Genomic DNA, 23,690 nt, shown 5'->3' on the forward strand with positions numbered 1-23,690 from the left:
TCTGTTACCATTCACTTTGTTGTTGTGAGTTCGTTTTCATAAACCTTTCTGTGTTTCCTGTCTAAAGATCCTTTAGCATTTGTTGAATAACTGGTTTGGTGGTGCTGAATTCTCTCAGCTTTTGCTTGTCTGTAAAAGTTTTGATTTCTTCTTCATATCTGAATGAGATCCTTGCTGGGTAGAGTAATTTTGGTTGTAGGTTTTTCTCTTTCATCACTTTAATTGTATCCTGCCATTCCCTTCTGGCCTGAAGAGTTTCTATTGAAAGATCAGCTGTTATCCTTATGGGGATCCCTTTGTGTGTTATTTGTTGCTTTTCCCTTGCTGCTTTTAATATTTGCTCTTTGTGTTTAATTTTTGTTAGTTTGATTAATATGTGTCTTGGGGTGTTTCACCTTGGATTTATCCTGTTTGGGACTCTCTGGGATTCTTAGACATGGATTGCTACTTCCTTCCTCATTTTAGGGAAATTTTCAATTATTGTTTCCTTGAGTATTTTCTCATGCCCTTTCTTTCTGTCTTCTTCTTCTGGGACACCTATGATTCAAATGTTGGGGCATTTAACATTGTTCCAGAGGTCTCTGAGGTTGTAATTTCTCTTCTTTTTTCCTTTTTCCTCTCTGCTTAATTTATTTCCAGCATTCTAACTTCCACCTCACTTATACCCTTTTCTGCCACAGTTATTCTACTGTTTGTTCCCTACAGAGTGTTTTTAATCTCAGTTATTTCATTGTTCATTATTGATTGACTCTTCTTTATTTCTTCTAGGTCCTTGTTAAACATTTACTACATCTTCTTAGTGCTTGTCTCTAGTCTATCTGTAAGTCCATTTTTTTAAACTTTTGGATCATCTTTACTATCATTATTCTGAATTCTTTTTCAGGTAGACTCCCTATCTCCTCCTCTTTTGTTTGGTTTGGTGGGTTTTTATCATGTTCCTTCACCTGCTGAATATTTCTCTGCCTTTTCATTTTGTTTAGATTGCTGTGTTTGGGGTGCCCTTTCTGCAGGCTGGAAGTTTGTGGTTCCTCTTAATTGTGGAGTCTGCTCCCTGTGGGTGGGGTTGGACCAGTGGCTTGTCAAGGTTTCCTGGCTGGGGAAACTTGTATCTGTGTTCTGGTGGGATAGAACTTAGAAGAGAAGAGGGAGGAAGAAGATAGAGGTGACCAGAGGAGAAAAGGGAGAGTCAAAAGGGGAGAGAGCAATCAAGCCAGTAATCAAATCCCTAAGTGAAAATGGATATTGAAGATTAGATTCTTAAAGGTACAAAATTGATAACAAATATCAAAAGCAAAGATTAAAAACCTAGAATAGAGGTTAGACTCTCAAAAATATAATATAAAAAATACATAACAGAATTGATCATTAAAATTAACTACATGTATATAGAATTTGATTTTTAAAAAATAGGTTTTTTTTGAAAGGTAATAGTAGGATATGCAAATAAAAGTAAAGGAGTAATAAGGGACTAAAAGTTTTAAAAAAATGAAAAGTGATAATAGTAAAAATATATCTAGGAATTTCTCTGGAGCTGTTGTGGGCAGTGTGGGGTCAGTTCAGTGTCAGATAGTCCCTTGTTCCAGCTTGTACTTGTTCTCAAGGTCTATAGGTGCCCTTCAAATGCACAGTTCAGTTCAATCACTCAGTCATGTCTGACTCTTTGGCTTCCCTGTCCATCACCAACTCCTGAAGCTTGCTCAAACTCATGTCCATCGAGTCAGTGATGCCATCCAACCACCTCATTCTCTGTCATCCCCTTTTCCTCCTGCCTTCAATCTTTCCCAGCATCAAGGTCTTTTCCAAGGAGTCAGTTCTTCACATCAGGTGGCCAAAATATTGGAGTTTCAGCTTCAGCATCAGTCCTTCCAATGAATATTCAAGACTGATTTCCTTTAGGATGTACTGGCTGGATCTCCTTGCAGTCCAAGGGACTCAAAAATTTTCTCCAACACCATAATTCAAAAGCGTCAGTTCTTCAGTGCTTAGCTTTCTTTATGGTCCAAGTCTCACATCCATACGTGACTGCTTGAAAAACCATAGCTTTGCACAGTCTCAGCATTAACTGCAGGGTTTTAATCTGTTGCACCTGTCACTTCCAGAGGTTTCCCCTTCTTTGTTTATTTTGGCTTCCTCTGTTTGCAAGTCTCTTCAGTGTCTAATTTCCACCCTGACACAAGGGGGTGAAGGTGGCCACTTATTTAGACTCACTTGTTCAGTTGTCCAGTGGAGAGGGAAGGACACTGCAAACCAATACCGCTGGCATGTGTGGGAAGTGCCTGCAGTGGATGGACAACACTTGATTTACCACAGCCCAAGGCAGCTTCTTCATCCCGGATTCACACTGCGCAGGCCTCAGGGTGCTCTGCAAGAGCACTGTCCCAAGTGGGCCCTGCGTTTTGTGCACTTCCCAGGTCTAGGCTCTCTAGGCTCCCAGGTTCTCGGGTGTTCTGCCATGGCACAGACCCAGATGGGCTGTGTGTTTTGCTCCCTTCCCAGGTCCAAGCCACTCAGGTGACTGGGTGCTTGGTAAGTACACTGTCCCAGGTGGGCCGTGTGTCTGATGCACAACCCTGGTCCCAGCCACTTGGTTTCCTGGGTGGCCACAAAGTCACAGTCCCAGGTGTGCCGTATGTCTCCTCTGGAGAGCTGATCTCAGACTGTGACACTGCTTCATATATGAACTACCCAGGATCCTAGGAAGATGTAGTTTGGAGCTGGCAGCCTGCTCACAGTTTGGTGGAAGATGCAGTCTCTGGGGCCGAGATTGCAGCAGCCCCTTGCCTTCTGGCTCTGGCTGTCACACACCTGCCTCTCTGCCTCTGGGGAGGGAGGGCCCTAAATGGCAGCTGGCTTGCTCTCCTTTGGTATTCACTAAGGGCAAAATCCATTGTTTTGTGAGTGCGCCAGTGGTCACCATGCGGGTCAGAGTCTTTCATGGGAAAGGTCCTTTTTTTGTGTGTGTGATCTCATGGTTTGGGTTTCTATGTCACATTAGCTTCCTCAGATTGTCCTCAGGTCACTCAAGGCTGGTCCTTACCATAAGTATCAATGATGCAGCCTGCACCTCCCTGCCCAGCCCCCACTCGCTGCTGGCAGATATGCAGCGTCTGGGCCACTTCTCCCCTGTCAGTTGCAGTTAGGTACATATTCTGTAGTTTTTTTCCCCCAGTTATGTTGCCCTCAGAGGTTCCAAAGCTCCCCACAGACATGCTTATGAGAGGGTTTTCTGTTGTGTGGAAACTTCTTCTCCTTCACGACTCCTTCCCTGGGACATGTCTGCATCCCTAAATCTTTTGTCTCTGTTTTTGTCTTTTATATTTTGTCCTACCTCCTTTTGAAGAGATTGGGCTGCCTTTCTGGGTGCCTGGTGTCCTCCGTCAGCATTCAGAAGTTGTTTTGTGGAAGTTGCTCAACATTCAAATGATCTTTTGATGAATTTGTGGGGGAGAAAGTTGTCTTCCTGCCCTACTTTTCTACCATCTTGGGACTGCCGCCATAACTTGTCTACTTTAGTATAAGCAAAGAAATTTGCTAAAAATGGTAAGTAGTATAACATTACCATGTTTAGTCTGAGGTAGTAGATAAAAAATATTTTGCATTTAGAACTGATGGTCCTACATTTCATAATTTTGCCTGTACACTGTGAGTGTGCAATGATGTTGTGTAAACTATGATGATGTCTTCAGAATGCACAGTAATTAAAAAAGTTAACCCTAAAAAGCTACATTTTGGGGGTGGACTTACTTTTGATGAAATATAAGAATAATGCTTTAGAACATGAAATGCTATTTACCTCTAGATTAGAGAAAAACATGAGAATTACAGGAGAAAAACAGGATTGGGAAAAGGAAGGAGTGACTTAAAATGGACAGACTGATATATATATTACTAGTGTGCCACAGGAGAAAGATCACACAAATTTAAAAACTTGGTGTGTAACCTCCGAGAGCTCTCACTCCAGTTCTGCTAGTTGTACTATAGAATCTATACAAAAAATATAACCTGTATTATGAGCTGATTTTAGCTGATTGCTATTTGAGTTATACAGATAATGCTGTGGAATTTCAGAAGCTAGAGGGACCACTGTATCTTTGGTGAGCTCTAAAGAAAATTTGACTTAGAGAAAAAATACCATAATGCCAAGTTTTTAAAAGATAAAGAGAAATGTGAATGTGTATGAAATGTTTTGCTTTAGTTTTCTGCTGAGTGTTTTTTTTGTCTATTTCTGAGTTATTAATCTAAGTCAAATAGTTTGTTTTATTAATGACTTAATAATGGAGCTCTTTCTTAATTTCAGATTATTCATGCAAAAAAAGAAGCCCTTTCTAATCAAGATTCACTCTATTGACTCAATAAATCCCAGTCTTATGGCCAAATATTAGATATGGAAGTGAAAGTGAAAGTCACTCACTTGTGTCCAACTCTCTTGTGACTCCATGGACAGTCCATGGAATTCTCTAGGCCAAAATACTGGAGTGGGTAGCCTTTCCCTTCTTCAGGGGATCTTCCCAACCCAGGGACTGAACCCAGTCTCCTGCATTACAGGTGGATTCTTTTCCAGTAGAGCTACAAGGGAAGCCCAATGTAAGATATGAGTCTTATCAAATTGAATTTTTCTTTAAATGTTGAATAAATTTTACTTTGAATTGATTGTTTTCCTTAAATTGTTGTGTTGTTCAGTCCCTCAGTCATGTCCTACTCTTTGCAGCCCCAAAGACTGCAGCACACCAGGCTTCCCTGTCCTTCAACATCTCCCATAGTTTGCTCAAACTCATGTCTGTTGAGTCGGTGATGCCATCCAACCATCTCATCCTCTCACCACCTTCTCCTGCCTTCAGTCTTTCCTGGCATTGGGGTCTTTTCTAATGAGTCAACTCTTCGAATCATGTGGCCAAAGTATTAGAGCTTCAGCTTCAGCATCAGTCCTTCTAGTGACTATTCAGGACTGATTTCCTTTAGGACTGATCTCTTTGCACTCCAAGGGAGTCTCAAGAGTCTTCTCCAACACCTCAGTTCAAAAGCATCAATTCCTCAGTGCTCAGCCTTCTTTATGGTCCAACTCTCACATCCATACACAACTACTGGAAAAACCATAGCTTTGACTAGATGGACCTTTGTCAGCAAAGTAATGTCTCTGCTTTTTAATATGCTATCTAGGTTGGTCATAGCTTTTCTTCCAAGGAGCAAGCATCTTTTAATTTCATGGCTGCAGTCACCATCTGCAATGATTTTGGAGCCCAAGAAAATAAAGTCTCTCACTGTTTCCATTGTTTCCCCATCTATTTGCCATGAAGTGGTAGTATTGGATGCCATGACATTTGTTTATTTAATACTGAGTTTTAAGCTGGCTTTTTTCACTCTCCTCTTTCAGCCTCATCAAGAGGCTCTTTAGTTCCTCTTCACTTTATGTCATAAGGGTGGTGTTATCTGCATATCTGAAGTTATTGATATTTCTCCTGGAAATCTTGATTCCAACTTGTGCTTCATCCAGCCTGGCATTTCACATGATGTACTCTGCATATAAGTTAAATAAGCAGAGTGACAACATACAGCCTTTACATATCTCTTTCCCAATTTTGAACCAGTCCATTGTTCCTTGTCTGGTTCTAACTGTTGCTTCTTGACCTGCATGCAGATTTCTCAGGAAGCAGATAAGATGGTCTGGTATTCCCATCTCTTTAAGAATTTTCACAGTTTGTTGTGATCCACACAGTCAAAGGCTTTAGTGTAGTCAATGAAACAGAAGTAGGTGTTTTTCTGGAACTCTCTTGCTTTTTCTATGATCCAACAGATGTTGGCAATTTGATCTCTGGTTCCTCTGCCTTTTCTAAATCCAGCTTGAACATCTGGAAATTCTCAGTTCACATACTGTTGAAGCCTAGCTTGGAGAATTTTGAGCATTACTTTGCTAGCATGTGAGATGAGTGCAACTGTGTGGTAGTTTGAACATTCTTTGTCATTGCCTTTCTTTGGGGTTGGAATGAAAACTGACCTTTTCCAGTCCTGTGGCCACTGCTGAGTTTTCCAAATTTGCTGGTCTATTGAGTGCAGCACTTACACAGCATCATCTTTCAGGATTTGAAATAGCTCAACTGGAATTCCATCACCTCCACTAGCTTTGTTTGTAGTGATGCTTCCTAAGACCCACTTAACTTCGCATTCCAGGATATCTGGCTCTAGGTGAGTGATCACACCACTGTGATTATCTGGTCGTGAAGATCTTTTTGTATAGTTCTTCTGTGTATTCTTGCCACCTCTTCTTAATATCTTCTGCTTTTGTCTTATATATACATTCCATTATTGAAATCCTCAACTAGTAGCAAATTTTGGGGGTTTTATAACAGATTTTATTCTTATTAAAAAACAAAGTTCAGACACTTCCCTGTCAATTCAATAGTTATGATTCTGCTCTTCCACTGTGGGGTTCAATCCCTGGTAAGGGAACTAAGGTCTCTCATGCTTGGTGGTGAGGTAAAAAAAAAATGTTCAGCCAATCAAATTGAAGTTCTAATTGGTTTTATTAGGCTCTTCACGAGTCAGACTGCATCCCACCTAGCAACTGGTGCTTTCAAGGGTTTTACAAGATAGAAGGTTTTTATAGAAAGAAGGATGACAAGAGGAACCTATTAGCAAAAGAAAAAAATTTGTTTTAGGCCAAAACATCTTTTTTGAGGGGGAGGGGAGGGAAATAAGGGGTTTAATCATGCAGATTGCCTCTTCTTCCTCTGAGGGGTGTAGAGGGCCCATGTGACAGGGGACCTCACTGGTGCTGACCAGAAAATTCTAGACTGGTTGGTTAAGAATACGTTCTGGTGAAGGTCAAAGCTGCAATTATGTTAGTTGTTTAATCTACATTTGGTATCATGGGCTTTAGCACAAGTTGTTCCATTTTAGGCCTGTAATTTTCTCTTTAACATTCCTCAATCCAACATGCTGCTGCTGCTGCTAAGTCACTTCAGTCGTGTCCAACTCTGTGTGACCCCATAGATGGCAGCCCACCAGGCTCCCCTGTCCCTGGGATTCTCCAGGCAAGAACACTGGAGTGGGTTGCCATTTCCTTCTCCAATGAGTGAAAGTGAAAAGTGAAAGTGAAGTCGCTCAGTCCTGTCCGACTCTTAGCGACCCCATGGACCGTAGCCTACCAGGCTCCTCCATCCATGGGATTTTCCAGGCAAGAGTACTGGAGTGGGGTGCCATTGTCTTCTCCACAATCCAACATGAGAGTGCTACATATAGAAAAGTCAAGGGATGTGTCAGAATCTAATCTGTGATGTATTCATAAAACAAAGTGATTTTGACACTTGCACTGAGTCATAGAAATATTGTCAAATCTGGAAGATGAGATTCTAGTTTTTTTTTGTTGTTTAGTTGCACTTTGGATGAAAGTATTCACCATGAATGAGGTTGTTTGGCTTTAAAATAACCTGTGGAGAGGATTAGTAAGAAGCAAGAAGTTTTAAATACATTCATATTCTAAATGTGTGCTACCCATTTCATGAAAAGGTGGAAGTATGAAGTGTGTAAAAGGCTGAAACTTATGAAATGATGAGAGATCATATTTGGAATATTCAGATGTTACAAACTATAGACGTTTGAGAGTTTCCTATGCTAGTTGGCAGGCAGCATTTCCTGATTTCTGATGGTGTGATTTTTTTTTTTTATTAGTTCAGAGGCCAAAAAACACAAGCCTCTGAAATCAGTAAGAAGCTTTTTAAAGGTACATGCAAACTTCAGACTAATTGACAGTAAAATTCTAGTAGAAGATGTCATGACCTAGGTATATACAGTTATTTTAAAATTTAGAGAGTAATGATCTACAGATTATTACTATTACTACAGATTATTATTACAGTCAATTTTTAGATCAGTATCTAATATTATTCATAATGGTTCTGCTCTGTCGTCCACAGACCATAGAGTGGGGATTTCCTGGGAACTTATTAGAATAAATGAAAAATCTCAGACTCCATCCCAGACCTACTCAGTTAGCAGTCTGCACTTTAACGTCATCCCCAAATGATTCATTTGCACATTCAGTTTGAGAAACACTAATATATTGCAATATTCTAGAATGAAAAAGATTAAAATAATTAGTCCATGGGCATATTAACTGCAGCTTTGACTGTCATTGGCGCTGATCATCTGTCTCTCAAAGGAGAAAAGAAGATAAACTGAGATGTAAACTAGAATACCATCCTCTACTATCACTTGTAATCAGTCCTAGGATTCACCACCATTTCCTTAATGTAGACCTATACTTGTTAGACATTAAAACCCCACATTAAAACCCCAATGGTAGGACTTCCCTGGTGGCCTACTGGTTAAGACTCTACGTGTCTACTGCAGGAGGCATGAGTTTGATCCCTGGTCAGGGAACTAAGATCCTACATGCCACGTGATGTAGCCAAATAATAATTACAAAATTAAAAATTAAAAAATGAAGAACCCATGAATTGATATATGAACCCATGAATTGATATATAATATGTTTGGCATATTTCTCTCAGGTCAGAGCTTTCTAAAGTTGTTCTTAGTGTATTGAGGGATTTGCTGGAGGAAGGAGAAATGCAGAGGGTCGAGGTCAAGGCTAGACAGAGAAATGGTAGGCATTCCCATCTTTGGAGGCTGAGTGGGTCTTCAGGACTTAGTATTTCCATTCCCTGGTTCAGAACATGCATAACAAGCTCTTCTAATCAAAGATTTATGGATTTACATCAAAGATTTATGTCATATTTTATTTCAGATTTCAGGAGTATCATTTCTTTTAGACCTTTTCAGCTAACAGAACAAAGAAATAGTGTGTATACTCACGTGCCATCCATTTGATTAATACAAATAGACATGTATAACAGTTTCAGGATTGTTGACCTGTACCCCTACAAGAAAGAATACTATCAACTAGATTACAGTGCTTTTATCTTTTGCTTTTAGTCTTGCAAACTAGATTTCTAAAGTTATTTAAGTCAGGGAATCTTAGTGAGGTGGTTTCATACAGTTGTAATATAATTAGATTATTTAGTCAAATTCTGCATTCCATTCTTGATGTCAAAATCTTGTTTTTTTTTAAATATGCATACATTATTTCACTTTTTGTGCTGTAAGTTTCTTTGGGTCTTGATAAATATGTAGTGTCATGTATTTACCATAACATCATACAGAATAGTTTCACTGAGCACGATCATCTTTAGGAACGGTGTAGGCCACACAAAACACACCAGTGGCTCCTAGTTTGTGGCCTCTGGTTTAATATCTTTCCTTCCCCCTTTGCTCTCTGCTCCACAAGGGCACATGCCCCTGGGTCTGCTCTGCTCACCACAGTGTCTGGATTCAACAAATGGAAAAATAAAAATAGAAGATGAGCCCCTCTCCCAGTAGAGCACCAGGTTTAGAAAGAATACACTGACAAGGAAATGACATTCTGTCACTCCCTGCCTCTTTTTCAATTGCCCACTGGAAATGTCCCTTTAAGCCCTACTCCCAGTTGACCACCCCCCACCCCCACAAGCCTCCTTATCCTCTGCCTTGAAGTCATCACAATGGCCAGATGGACTCTGGCCAGGGTGGGGCCCTCTGTGACATCACCAAAGGCCTAGCCCTGCTTGGTCCTTAGTCTCCAAGTTCAAGGGCAGACCAGCACACCACGAGCCACTTCCTTTCAGCTCACTATGCGGTCTGTAATATGGTTCTTTTTCTGGCCTACATGTGTGCCCTTTTTTTTTTTTTAATTAGTTGGAGGCTAATTACTTTACAATATTGTAGTGGGTTTTGTCATACATTGACATGAATCAGCCATGGATTTACATGTGTTCCCCATCCCGATCCCCCCTCCCACCTCCCTCTCCGCCCGATCCCTCTGGTTCTTCCCAGTGCACCAGGTCCGAGCACTTGTCTCATGCATCCAACCTGGGCTGGTGATCTGTGATCGTGTGTGCCCTTTTTCTGTGCCTATGTGTTTTATGTTCTGAGAGATGAAGCTGTAGATCTCCCGGGGAAGGTGCCCTGTGGAAGGCACTTTTGAATTCGGCAGAATCAAACAGAGCATGCCCAAGGCTGGCTTGGGAGCAAGTCACACTGGGTTTTTTTCCTCCCTGTGGTGTTGGTGATACTGAAGTTTCCAGGAGACAGTGACAAGGGTAAGGTGTGCACTCGTCATGCCCATCAGGGCTGTTCATTTGGTTCTCCAGGACAGAAGAAAAAGGCTTTCCCCCGACAAAGACTATATGTTTGGTACCTTAACCCAGCTTGAGAGGGACCTTGTGAACTTTGTGTCCAGGGTGCGGAATCTGAAACTTGCTGCTGCAACCACTGGTAACCACAAACGTCCATATATAGAGGTTCCTGCAGACACACACAATAACATTACAATATATGAGGTATGTGGTGACAACAATGACTCGGATTAAATGGATTTGTGTGTCAAAGTAGAAGAGGCATAGTGGAGTGCCAACAAACTGTATCCAAACTAATAAAACTATTCTGAAGCAAAAGAAAAAGCCTCTGATATTTTTTTATTTGCTGTACAGTTTTACCTTTTCCAGAATGTCATATAATTGGCATCATGCAGTGTATAACCTTTCCAGACTAGCTTATTTTACTTAATAATATTCATTCAGGTTTCATCCATTTACTTTTGTGATCTGATAGCTTATTTCTTTTTATTCTTGAGTAGTATTTTGTTATGTTGATGTACCATAGTTTGTTTATCCATTCATCTATTAAAGGACACTTTTGTTGCTTCCAATTTGTGTGTTTGTGTGTGTGTGTATGAGAGAGAGAGAGAGAATGAATTAAGCTGTTATAAAATTCATGTTCATGTTTTTGTGTGGGCATTAGCTTTTGAATCATTTGGTTACCTATCTAGGAGCATAATTACTAGATCATGTGGTATGACAGTGTTTAGCTATATAAGAAATTGCTTCCAAAGTGACTGTACCATTTGCATTCCCACTAACAATGAATGAGAATTCCTGTTGTTCCTCATCTTTGCCAGTAATTGGTATTGTCAGATTTTTGTATTTGACCTTTACAATGAGTGTGTAATGGTATCTCATTGTTTTAATTTCATCAGTCTACTTTAAACAGCTATCTTATTTCCATATTTCCATTGTTGCATTTCCATTGTGTTTTATTGCCATAGATTCCTCGGGTGTTTTATCTTTAATCTGAGGTTTAAATAGATCTGCTGCTCAGCAAAACTTCTGCTGGTGTTTATACCATCAGTTATTACTTTGCTAAGTTAGTTGTTGAATAATTTTTTCATGAAGGACTGATAACTTGAGATCATGTATATTGGAACAAATTTATCTTTAATTGAACAACACTGACCACATTTTCTGTTCCTGAGTATTGCTTTGACCACTAATGTTTAATGCCTCCACACAAAAGTTTAAGTTCAGCATGAACTTCTCCCCTTTTTTGTTTGTTTTGATTTTCTTATATACATACTAGATGTTAACCAAATCTGTATTAGTACCATTTGCAGTTGTACATTAACTCTGAAGTTTTACTTACAAGCATATATATATATTTTATCAGAATCTTGACTTTATTATGTGTCTTCCATGGTTTTGAAAAACTATATGCTCATTATTCAAGTATTTTTATAGTCTGCCTCATCTCCATTGAGATTCAAATGAATCCATTTATATAATGTTAGAAAGAGGGAGTAATCATAAAATGTGTTGATATAGTTACTGAAGAAAATATATTTTAAAAATAACAGTAACAAAATATTTGCTAGCAAAACTAATTTTCTCTCAGTGTGTTTTGTAACTATGAATGTCCAGATGCTCTTACATATAGTTTATAAACAGACCAGGTAAATAAGTAAGCACCTCAATCAAACAGTTTCCCTGATAGCTCAGTTGGTCAAGAATCCACCTGCAATGCAGGAGACATGAGTTTGATCCCTGGGTTGGAGAATATCCCTGAAGAAGGAAATGATAACCCACTCCAGTATTGTTACCCGGGAAATCCCAAGGACAGAGGAGCCAGGCTGGCTACAGTCCATGGGGGTCACAAGAGCCAGACACAACTTAGCAACTAAACCACCAAACCACCAGTCAACCATAGATTTATGGAAAATCTAATGTTTGGTTTTAACTAGTTTAACTTAGAGTCTTGTTACAGTTATCAACATTCTTGTTTTTCTGTCAGTAAAAAGAATGTGCTAGTTCTCTTTGGAGGAAGACAGTTTTAATCAATATTTTCCTATGCTTTTGATTTTCAAGAGAACAGAAATCTTAAACAAGACACTTGTTTTCAAGTGTCTGGTACTGTGCCTAATGAATTTTTTCAAATTAATATGTTATCATTAGTAAAATGTACATTCTGTTTACTTCCAACACTGATTTAAAGTGATTTATGATAAAAAAGAAATATATTTGGGATTGACATGTACACACTGCTATATTCAAAATGGATAAGCCAACAAGGACCTACTGTATAGCACAGGGAACTCTGCTCAATATCTGTAACAACCTAAATGGGAAAAGAATTTGAAAAAGAATAGATACATGTATGTATAACTGAATCACTTTGCTTTACACCTGAAACTAACACAACATTGTTAACCAATTAAACCCCAGTATTAAATAAAAAATTTAAAAAAGAAAATAAACTTTATCAGAAGACAAAAATAGCAATATAAACTAAAAAACATTGAGAATGAGGCAAAATATTATTCTACTTCACAGTATACTAGCTTTATCAATATAAATAGTAGTCATTATTTGAAATGGCTGAAATTAACTCAGCATTGCTCTTTCACATGAAGGCATATAAATACATATACAAATATAGATAAAAGCATATTATGGCATTTGTATCAATCATTCATCTCCTTTTATGTTGTTCCATTATAATAGAATCTGTGTTTGTTATGTCTCTTAATATAGTGGTATCATTCTCTTTCATACATCAGATGTTTGTTAAGCACCTACTCTGTGTCAGAGTGTTTCAGGCACTGAAGATACAGTGGTAAAAAAAATTTCCTTGTCCTCACAAATTTATACTTTATTCCCAAGTTAGGTAGAGATAAACAATAAGCAAAGAAGCAAAATATCATCTAATCACTGAAGGTTATGGAGAAAAAACAGGCAGAGAGAGAAAGAACTCAATTAACTAAAGATAGATGGAATCAAAATGAACACTTACTTGTTCTGTTTTTCAGTTTTGTCACTAATATAGGAAATCTAAGACTGTGTGAAATTGATATTGAGAATGTCATGCCCAGAATTATATCTTGTTATTAGTCAGGCATTGCTTAAAGTACATATGGTGAGGTTTTAGCCATATCCTCAAAATATGCATCCTTTTATGTACTTTGCATACAATCTTCTTTTTTAAAGTTGAAGTATAGTTGATTTATAATGTTTATTCTTTGTTTTTTTTTAAACTTTTTATTTGCAATCTTAACCATTGTATTGATGGCAGTTTTTTTTTTCACTGATGGGTATCTCTTGGTAGAATCTTAAGTTTGAGTTTAGAAATAAAGACTTTCCTGAAATGCATGAGGTCTTAGTCTTTTTGCATACTTCTTATTGGATGCTTTAAGTAATAGAAAAATTGCACAGTAATTTTAAAAAATGACAATGTATCTTATTCAGGATTAACTCTGGAACTGCTCAGAAGAAGCCCATTTTCCCACTGTTAGTTTTGCATACCAAAAAGCTCATTAGTCATTTTTCTGGATTATATCCTTGCAATTCTTAACTGAACCTATGAATTTGGTAATTTTCTAGTAGAAAATAATATCCAAAGGGAATAAGACACCAAGAAAAATGTGGGGGAGATGGTTTTGAGTAGAGTGTATAGGCCTAGAATTCAAGATGTTCCATAGTATTGAAAATACACACACACACACACACACACACACACACACACACAAAGAAAACACACGTGGGGGATCCTGGTTTTGGAAGGACAAGCCTTGTGTATTTCTTAAGTTTGTCAAGTGTTGGCTTATTTCTTGCTATGCAGTGAAAGTGTTAGTTACTCAGTTGTGTTGACTGTGACCCTGTGGACTGTAGCTCACCAGGTTCCTCTGTCCATGGAATTCTCCAGGCAAGAATACTGGAGTGGGTTGCCATTTCCTTCTACAGGGGATCTTCCCAATCCAGGGATCAAACCTGGCTCTCCTGCATTGCAGGCAGCCTCTTTAATGACTGAGATACTAGAGAAGCTCTTGCGATACAGAAGAACCATTAAAATTTCATCCCTAAAAAAAAAGAAATGTAATAAGAAAAACCTCATTTCTCTAGTCTCCAGAATGTGAGACAACTTTAAGAACATGACTTTAAAGACTAGCTCCATTATTTGCACTGACATTTTTACTGAAGACCAATTTTCACTCACTACAGCATTGGATGATATAAACATTCGACTTATTCAGAGTTAAGAGATACATAAGGCATGTTTATCTATTCACTTTGCTAATAGTTCACCATTTTGTTATTATTAAAAATTCACAAGGACAAAGTTGAAACAAAATCATATAAGAAAAGAAGAAAAGAAGAATTGGGGGGTACTTCTCTGGTGGTCCAGTGGCTAAGACTCTGTGCTCCCAATGCAGGGAGCCCAGGTTCAATCCCTGGTCAGGGAACTAGATCCCACATGCTTCAACTAAGATTTAGAATACCAAAACTAAAGATCTTGTATGCCGCAATGAAGAAAATATTTTAAAAAAGAAAATAAGAATGGGTCTTTAGGTGGTTGTTTTCCTAAGCAAAATGAAATTAGTCGTTCTATTAAAAAGAAGTAGTTGTTGTATTAAAAAAAATTGCACAAATGAAAGGAATGCTATACTGACATAACTATGGTATCTATGTGCAATCAGATATGGCAGAAGTTGCCAAGTTTAACTCAATTCTTCTCCATTTACTAGTTCATTTACAAAATAATTCCATTTTCAAAATAATTGTACATATCTAACCCTTCCCCCTTTTTTGTGATTTTAATCATAGATGACATATGGAAGGAAACCTTAATGTTTTTCTTGATACTGTTTGTTCTTGTCTCATTTGTTTTGGTAATAGCTTGTTTATTTTTATAAATATTTATTTTATTAAAAAAAATTTTTTTTCCATTTATTTTTATTAGTTGGAGGCTAATTACTTTACAATATTGTAGTGGTTTTTGCCATACATTGACATGAATCAGCCATGAATTTACATGTATTCCCCATCCCGATCCCCCCTCCCACCTCCCTCTCCACCCGATCCCTCTGGGTCTTCCCAGTGCACCAGCCCCGAGCACTTGTCTCATGCTTCCGACCTGGGCTGGTGATCTGTTTCACCCTTGATAATATACACGTTTCGATGCTATTCTCTCGAAACATCCCACCCACGCCTTCTCTCACAGAGTCCAAAAGTATGTTCTGTACATCTGTGTCTCTTTTTCTGTTTTGCATATAGGGTTATCGTTACCATCTTTCTAAATTCCATATATATGCGTTAGTATACTGTATTGGTCTTTATCTGTCTGGCTTACCTCACTCTGTATAATGGGCTCCAGTTTCATCCATCTCATTAGAACTGATTCAAATGAATTCTGAGTAATATTCTATGGTGTATATGTACCACAGCTTCCTTATCCGTTCATCTGCTGATGGGCATCTAGGTTGCTTCCATGTCCTGGCAATTATAAACAGTGCTGCAATGAACATTGGGGTACACATGTCTTTTTTAGATCTGGTTTCCTCAGTGTGTATGCCCAGGAGTGGGATTGCTGGGTCATATGGCAGTTCTATTTCCAGTTTCTTAAGAAATCTCCACACTGTTCTCCATAGTGGCTGTACTAGTTTGCATTCCCACCCACAGTGTAAGAGGGTTCCCTTTTCTCCACACCCTCTCCAGCATTTATTGCTTGTAGACTTTGGGATAGCAGCCATCCTGACTGGTGTGTAATGGTACCTTATTGTGGTTTTGATTTGCATTTCTCTGATAATGAGTGATGCTGAGCATCTTTTCATGTGTTTGTTAGCCATCTGTATGTCTTCTTTGGAGAAATGTCTGTTTAGATCTTTGGCCCATTTTTTGATTGGGTCATTTATTTTTCTGGAATTGAGCTGCAGGAGTTGCTTGTATATTTTTGAGATTAATCCTTTGTCTGTTTCTTCATTTGCTATTATTTTCTCCCAATCTGAGGGCTGTCTTTTCACCTTGCTTATAGTTTCCTTTGTTGTACAAAAGCTTTTAAGTTTAATTAGGTCCCATTTGTTTATTTTTGTTTTTATTTCCATTACTCTGGGAGGTGGGTCATAGAGGATCTTGCTGTGATTTATGTCAGAGAATGTTCTGCCTATGTTTTCCTCTAGGAGTTTTATAGTGTCTGGTCTTACATTTAGGTCTTTAATCCATTTTGAGTTTATTTTTGTATATGGTGTTAGAAAGTGTTCTGGTTTCATTCTTTTGCAGGTGATTGACCAGTTTTCCCAGCACCACTTGTTAAAGAGATTGTCTTTTCTCCATTGTATATTTTTGCCTCCTTTGTCAAAGATAAGGTGTCCATAGGTGCATGGATTTATCTCTGGGTCTTCTATTTGTTCCATTGATCTATATTTCTGTCCTTGTGCCAGTACCATACTGTCTTGATGACTGTAGCTTTGTAGTGTAGTATGAAGTCAGGAAGGTTGATTCCTCCAGTTCCACTTCTGTTTCTCAAGATTGCTTTGGCTATTTGAAGTCTTTTTTTGTTGTTATTTCCATACAAATTGTGAAATTGTTCTAGTTCTGTGAAGAATACCATTGGTATCTTGATAGGGATTGCATTGAATCTATAGATTGCTTTTGGTAGTACATTCATTTTATTGTGTTGATTCTTCCAATCCACAAACATGGTATATTTCTCCATCTATTTGTGTCATCTTTGATTTCTTTCATCAGTGTTTTATAGTTTTCTATATATAGGTCTTTTGTTTCTTTAAAGGTAAATTTATTCCTAAGTATTTTATTCTTTTCATTGCAATGGTGAATGGATTGTTTCCTTAATTTCTCTTTCTGTTTTTTCATTGTTCAGATATAAGAATGCAAGGGATATCTGTGTATTAATTTTATATCCTGCAACTTTACTATATTCATTGATTAATTCTAGCCATTTTCTCTTGGTATCCTTAGGGTTTTCTATGTAGAGGCTCATGTCATCTGCAAACAGTGAGAGTTTTACTTCTTATTTTCCAATCTAGAGTCCTTTTATTTCTTTTTTTTTCTCTGATTGTTCTGTCTAGGACTTCCAGATGTATGTTGAATAGTAGTGGTGAGAGTGGCACCCTTGTCTTGTTCCTGATTTTAGAGGAAAAGTTTTCAATTTTTTCCATTGAGGATAATGTTTGCTGTGGTTTTGTCATATGTGACTTTTATTATGCTGTCCTCAGGATTTTTTTGACAATTCTGCGTCTTTTGTAGTTCCATATAAAGTTTAGGATTATTTGTTTTAGTTCTGTGAAAAGCATCATGGGTAATTTGATAAGGATCCTATTAAACCTGTACTGCTTTAGGTAGTATAGACATTTTAACAATATGAATTCATCTAATCCAAGGGTGCTGGATATATATTTCTTTGAATCATCTTCCATTTCATTTATGAATGCTTTATAGTTTTCAGCATATAGGCCTTTTACTTCCTTGGCTAAGTTTATTCTAGTTATTTTTGATATAATTTTAAATGGGATTTTTTTTTTACTTTCTCTTTGTGATATTTCATTATTAGTATAAAGATACACAGTAGATTCATGTATATTAAATATTAATAATAGTTTTCTTTGAAGACTTTAGGATTCTCTATATAAAGTAGCATGTCATCTGCAAATAGTGGCAGTTCTACATCTTCCTTTCAGATTTGGATAACTCTTTTCTGATTGCTGTGTCTAGGATTTCCAATAATATGTTGAATAGTATAGTATAGTATAGTGTTAGTCACTCTGTCATGTCTGACTCTTTGTGATCCTATGGATCGTAGCCTGCCAGGGAATCCTCCAGGCAAGAATTTTGCCATGGGTTACCATTCCCTTCTCCAGGGGATCTTCCTGATCCAGGAATTGAAATCTGGTCTCTCGCATTGCAGTCAGATTCTTTACCACCTGAGCCACTGGGGATAAAGGTGTTAAAAGATGATACCATTGTCTTTTTCCTGAATTTAGTTTGAAGGTTTTCAGCTTTATATTTGCTATGGGTTTGTAATAACTGACCTTTATTATGTTGAGGTGTGGTTCCCCTTATACTCACATTGGTGAGGGTTTTTATTATGAATGAATGTTGAATTTTATCAAACACTTTCTCTGTGTCTATAAAGACGACCCTATGGTTTTTCTCTTTCCTTTTGTTAATGCGGTGTACCACATTGATTGATTTGTGTATGTTGAACCATTCTTGTGAACCTGGGATGAATCCAACTTGGTCATGGTGTATGATCCTTTTTAAATATTGTTGGATTCTGTTTCATAATATTTTTAAGGATTTTTGCATCTATATTCATAAAGTGAATTAGCCTGTAATTTTTTTGTGTGTATTGTCTTTTCAAAGGGTTTTGGTATTGGGATGGTGTCCCTTCAAGGATGTTCCTGGGGATGTTCCCTCCTATTCAGTCTTTTGGAAGAGTTTGAGAAGAATGTATATTAGTTCTTCTTTATATGTTTGGTAGAATTCCCCAGTAAAGCCACCTGGTCCTGGACTTTTGTTTGCAAGGATTTTTTAAATTATAGATTCTATTTAACTGTTGGTCATCAGTCTGTTCTGTTCAAATTACTGCTTCTTCTAAATTCAGTTTTGGCAGGCTGTATGTTTCAAGAAACTTTTCCATTTCTTCTAGGTTGTTCATTTTGTTGGTGTATAACCATTTATAGTATTCCGGTGTGATTTTTTTTTTAATATTTCTGTGGTATAAGTTATTTCTCTTTATTTCTTATTTTGTTTGAGTTCTCTCTCTCTCTTTTAAACATTTTTATTTCAATGTATAGTCTCACAGTAACTATAAACTCAAGAGTAATAAAGTCCCCCAACTTCCGCATGGTAACATTTTGACATCTGTAGTACAATGTCAAGACCAGCACACTGATATTGTTGCAACATTATTAACTAGACTATAGGCCTTATTTAGTGTCCATCATTTTTTATTGGAATTAGAATTTTGTGTTAGTTTCTGCTTTACAACATCATGAATCAGCCTTATGTATACATATATCCTCTCCCTTTTGAGCCTCCCTCCCACCTCACCCCCATTCCACCTATCTAGTTCATCACAGAGCACTGAGCAGAGTTTCCTATGCTACACAGCAGCTTCCTGCTGTTTTGGTGAGCCTGGCTAGAGGTTTGTTGTTTTGTCTATTAAAAAAAAGAAGCTCCTGGTTTAATTCATCTTTTCTGTTATTTTAATCTATATTTTATTTGTTGATTATCTCTTGGATCTTCATTATCACTTTCTAATGACTTTTTGTTTTGTTTGTTCTTCTTTTTCTAATTCCTTTAGGTGGTAGGTTAGATTGTTAGTGATTTCTTTTTTCTTGTTTCTTGAAGAAGGTCTATATCACTATTAACTTCCCTCCTAGAACTGTTTTTGTTGTATCACACAGATTTTATGAGATTGTGTTTTCATTTTCATTTGTCCTGAAGTATTTTCTGATTTCTTCTTTGATTTCATCATTGACCCATTGATTTTTTAGTAGCACGTTGTCTTGTCTTACATGTTCATTCTTTTCCCATTTTTCTATTCCTAGTTGATTCCTGGTTTCATACCAATGTTGTCAGCAAAATGCTTGAAGTAATTTCCATCCTCTTAAATTTTTTGAGGCTTGTTTTCTGACCTAACATGTGGTCTATCCTAGAGCTCATTGTATTTGCACTTGAAAAGAATTTGTACTCTGGTTTTTTTGTTTGTTTGTTTGTTTTTGGATGTAGTGTCTTGTAGATGTTAATTAAGTCCAACTGGTCTAATGTGTCATTTAGGACCTGTGTTGCCTTATTGATTTTCTATCTGAAAGATCTTTCCTGTGGTGTCAGTTGGTGTAAAAATCTCATACTATTATTGTATTCCTGTCAGTTTCTCCCTTTATGTCTGTTAGTATTTATTTTATATATTTAGGTGCTCCTGTATTGGGTGAATATTGGTTAAGGGGTATATCTTCTGTTGATCTGTTTGTCTTTATATTATGCCCTCTGTTGTCTTTCTTTATGGCCTATTTCCAAGTCTATTTTGTCTAATATGAATATCAATACCCACTCTTTCTTGTCATTGTATTTGCATGAAATATATTTTTTCAACCCCTCATTTTCTATCTGTGTGTCTTTGACCCTGAAGTGAGCCTCTTGTAGGCAGCATTTTGTAGGTTCTTCTTTTTTTAAAAAATCCAGTCTGCCTGTATCTTTTGATCAGAGCATTTGTCTGTTGACATTTAAAGTTATTATGGATAGGTATATACCTGTTGCCATGTCCTAGTTTGTGTGTATGATGTACCTATTGCCATTTTCGAGTTTGTTTGCATGTGTGGTTTGTCTTTGTTCATTTCTTCTATTTATTTATTTGTGTGTGTGTGTGTGTTTGGTTTGATGATTTTCTTTGTAGTATGCTTGAGTTCCTTTCTTTTTTATTTTTTGAACCTATTGTATGTTTTTGATTTGTGATTACCATGGAGTTCAAGAATGTTAACCCATGACTATCCTTCCTGTAAACTGAGTCATACAAACTCAAACATTAAAAAAGATCTAAATTTTTATACTCCCCTCCCCCATATTTTATGATTTTGGTGTCCAATCTTACATTTTTGTGCTTATATTTTTACTGTTTATTGTAGTTATAATTGCTCTTACAGCACTTTTATTATTTTTAAATTTACATACTGACTTATTTAACTGATTTCAATCCTTTCATATATTTACCTTTCCTATTGTGATTTTCCCTTTCCTATAGAGTGTTGCTTCATTTTTACTTAGAGAATACCATTCAATATAGAGAAATGTTATGTTTAGCATTGCTGAATTCTTTTAGTTTCTCTTTGTCTGAGAGATTCTTTATATCTCCTCCTTACTCTAAATGATTGTCTTGCTAGGTAGGGTATCCTTGGTTTCAGGTTTTTCTCTTTCAGATCTTTGAATTTATCATGTCACTTCCTTTTGGCCTACAAAGTTTCTGTAAGGAAATCAACTGATAGCCTTATGGGGGTTCCCTTGTAATTAACTCTTTGTTTTTCTCTTGTTGCCTTTAGAATCCTCTCTTTATCTTTAACTTTTGCCATTTTAATTATAATATGTCTTGGTGTGGATCTGTTTTGGTTTATATTATTTGGGACCCTCTATGTTTCCTATACCGAAATATCTGTTTTCTTCTTTAGATTTGGGAAGCTTTCAGTTGTAATTTCTTCAAACACATTTTTATCCCCTTCTCTCTCTTCCCCTTCCAGAACCCCTATTATGGATAGATTGGAACATTCTATATTATCCCATAGCTCTCTTATGTTGCTTTCATTTTTTTTCATTTGTCTTTCTATCTGCTCTTTAGATTGGGTCATTTCCATTATTCGGTATTCCAGATCACTTATTCAGCTATAAGTCTGAGTTGTAGGAGGCAAAACAGAAACAAAGGAACCTCATGTCTACATTGTTCCCTGGGTCCTGAGGTCCCTAGCTGGTGTGCTTTTTTTTTTCTCCTCTTCATCCTTCAGTATCTCTTTATGTTTGTTTTTCAATGTAATTTTCATTATTTTAGTTGTCCTTAGTGGAGGAAATAAGGAGAAGTATGTCTATCACATATTCCTGGAAGCAGAAGTCCCAAATTGGTTTTTGTAAATGTCAATTTTATGACCGTTTCTCTCCACAGCCTCATAAATAGCTAATCCCTGACTGGCTTTCTATGGTACAGAGAAGCAGAAAAAGAGAATTTAAAAACAAAAGGCCCTATCTGAGGGTTTGATACGGGGCACATGGTGGTTGATTAGGACTCAGTGAAAAATGAGGTTTGTCAGAAAATGGAATACTAAAGAGATCTAGTGTTGTGATGGTCCACAGGAGAGGTAGCATGCTCTGAAGAAGATGTGTGCATGTGTGGACAAATAGGGCAGAAGGAAAGAACCTTGGATATGCTACTTTCTTTTCTTTTTAATTCTTAAAGAATAGCAAATGAATCAAGAATAAGCTCAGTGTATGTTTAAGGATCAGATATGGATGTGCTACTTTCTCACACAAAATTTACTTACCTTATTTATAGTGTCTCTCTCCCCACAAGTATATAAGCTCCAAGAAGGTAGGAATTTTTGCCTGATTTGTTTACTAATATATCCTTGGAGCCTAGAATGGTGTATCTCATGTACTGGCTCTCAGCAAATATTTGTTGAATGAATGAATAACTTGCAGTTGGGAGACCTAGATTCTGGTCCTGACTTTGCCACTAACTAGAGATCTTAACCAGGCCCCATTCCTTTTTTTGGACTCAGTTTCTAAGTTTATGAAAGATGAAGATTACATTAAAAGATCATTTGGGTTCTTTGTACTCTGTTATTCAGTAGTTCTGTGAATATTTATATTTTTCTATAATATTCATTCATCTTTTTTCTCATTAACTCATTCATCACCCCCTCTTCATTCTTCCATCTATCCATCCAATATTTCTTGAATACTTGTGTGATGAGGACTTCAAGGATTTATGGCAGAGGTGAAGTAGGTAACTAAATTATACAGAGTGTTACTATGGATAACTGTGGGGTACCATGGAATATATAACTATAAATAACCTGTAAGCTAAGGGGCTAGGCAGAGCTCTGTGCTGAGACCAGGTGAGAGCAGTGGGGTTGCAGAAGTGGGTAGAGCATTATCACTAGAAGGATCAATAGATACAAAAGCTCTGAGGCAGAAAAGAGCTTTACCTGTGTAAGGGAAAGAAAGAGCTGTTCGTGGAGGTGTTTAGTGAGCTAAGAGCAGGACGTGTATGAGATAAAATTCAAGAAGCAGATAGGTACATGTAAATCCTTAAAAGAGTGTTAGGAGATCAGCTATGTATTTATCTTGTCTTTCCTTTCAGCTCCTTGAGGAAGAATAGATGGAATGGTGAACAGAGGCGGCCCCATTAATCTCCTCTTAGCTTCCCTCTCTATATTTATATTTCTTTCTTGGAGACTTTTATAGAATGAGCAAGTAGTAAATAACATTTTTAGATTAGAGTCAAGAAAGTAATCATCTAGTTAAAATTATTAGACTTGCCATGAGACTGACTACTGTGTCTCATGTGTGTGTGTCACTGCTCATAAGGCCATTTGGATGAAACTCACTTCCCAGAAGAGCCCTTAGGCTCATCAAAGTCTACCAAAAATTTGCTCAAACATTTTAAAATAAACGTTATATACTTCCCAGAAGTGGCTATTAATCACATTGCACGGAAAAGTTTCTATTCAGATCATCTTTCCTCAAATTTTTAAAAAATTTTCCTTTCTTATTATAAGAAGAATGATAATGTAATAGTAGTTGTAATAACTAAAATTTATGGGGTGTTTACTGATGTCAGGCACGTTAGTAATGACTTTCCATGGATTATTTCATTTATTACGTGCCAAGCACTATTTTAAGTGCTTTGCATAACTCACTGAATCCTCACCACAACCTAGAGTTAAGAACCATTATTATACCCATTTTACAGATGAAACTAAAATCTAGAGCAGTAAGTTTGCCATTCAAGGTCCCCCAGTTAGTAAGCATGGAGTTAACAATTCAAAC

General features: G+C 37.2%; 1 long non-coding RNA gene across 3 annotated transcripts in view; it reads left to right on the forward strand.

The window, feature by feature from the left end:
- The window catches only part of LOC110130650 (uncharacterized), a 453,938-nt gene that overhangs the window by 106,950 nt on the left and 323,298 nt on the right, over positions 1–23,690 (forward strand). Inside the window, exon 2 of one of the 3 annotated variants that reach the window (XR_011485895.1) lies at positions 3,341–3,540. The exons of the other annotated variants lie outside the window; for them this stretch is intronic. This is a non-coding gene — a long non-coding RNA (uncharacterized lncRNA). The remainder of the gene's footprint in view (positions 1–3,340; positions 3,541–23,690) is intronic. 3 annotated transcript variants of the gene reach the window in all.

The sequence above is a fragment of the Odocoileus virginianus genome, unplaced genomic scaffold, assembly GCF_023699985.2.
Source record: "Odocoileus virginianus isolate 20LAN1187 ecotype Illinois unplaced genomic scaffold, Ovbor_1.2 Unplaced_Scaffold_1, whole genome shotgun sequence".
In the NCBI taxonomy this organism is placed as follows: domain Eukaryota; kingdom Metazoa; phylum Chordata; class Mammalia; order Artiodactyla; family Cervidae; genus Odocoileus; species Odocoileus virginianus.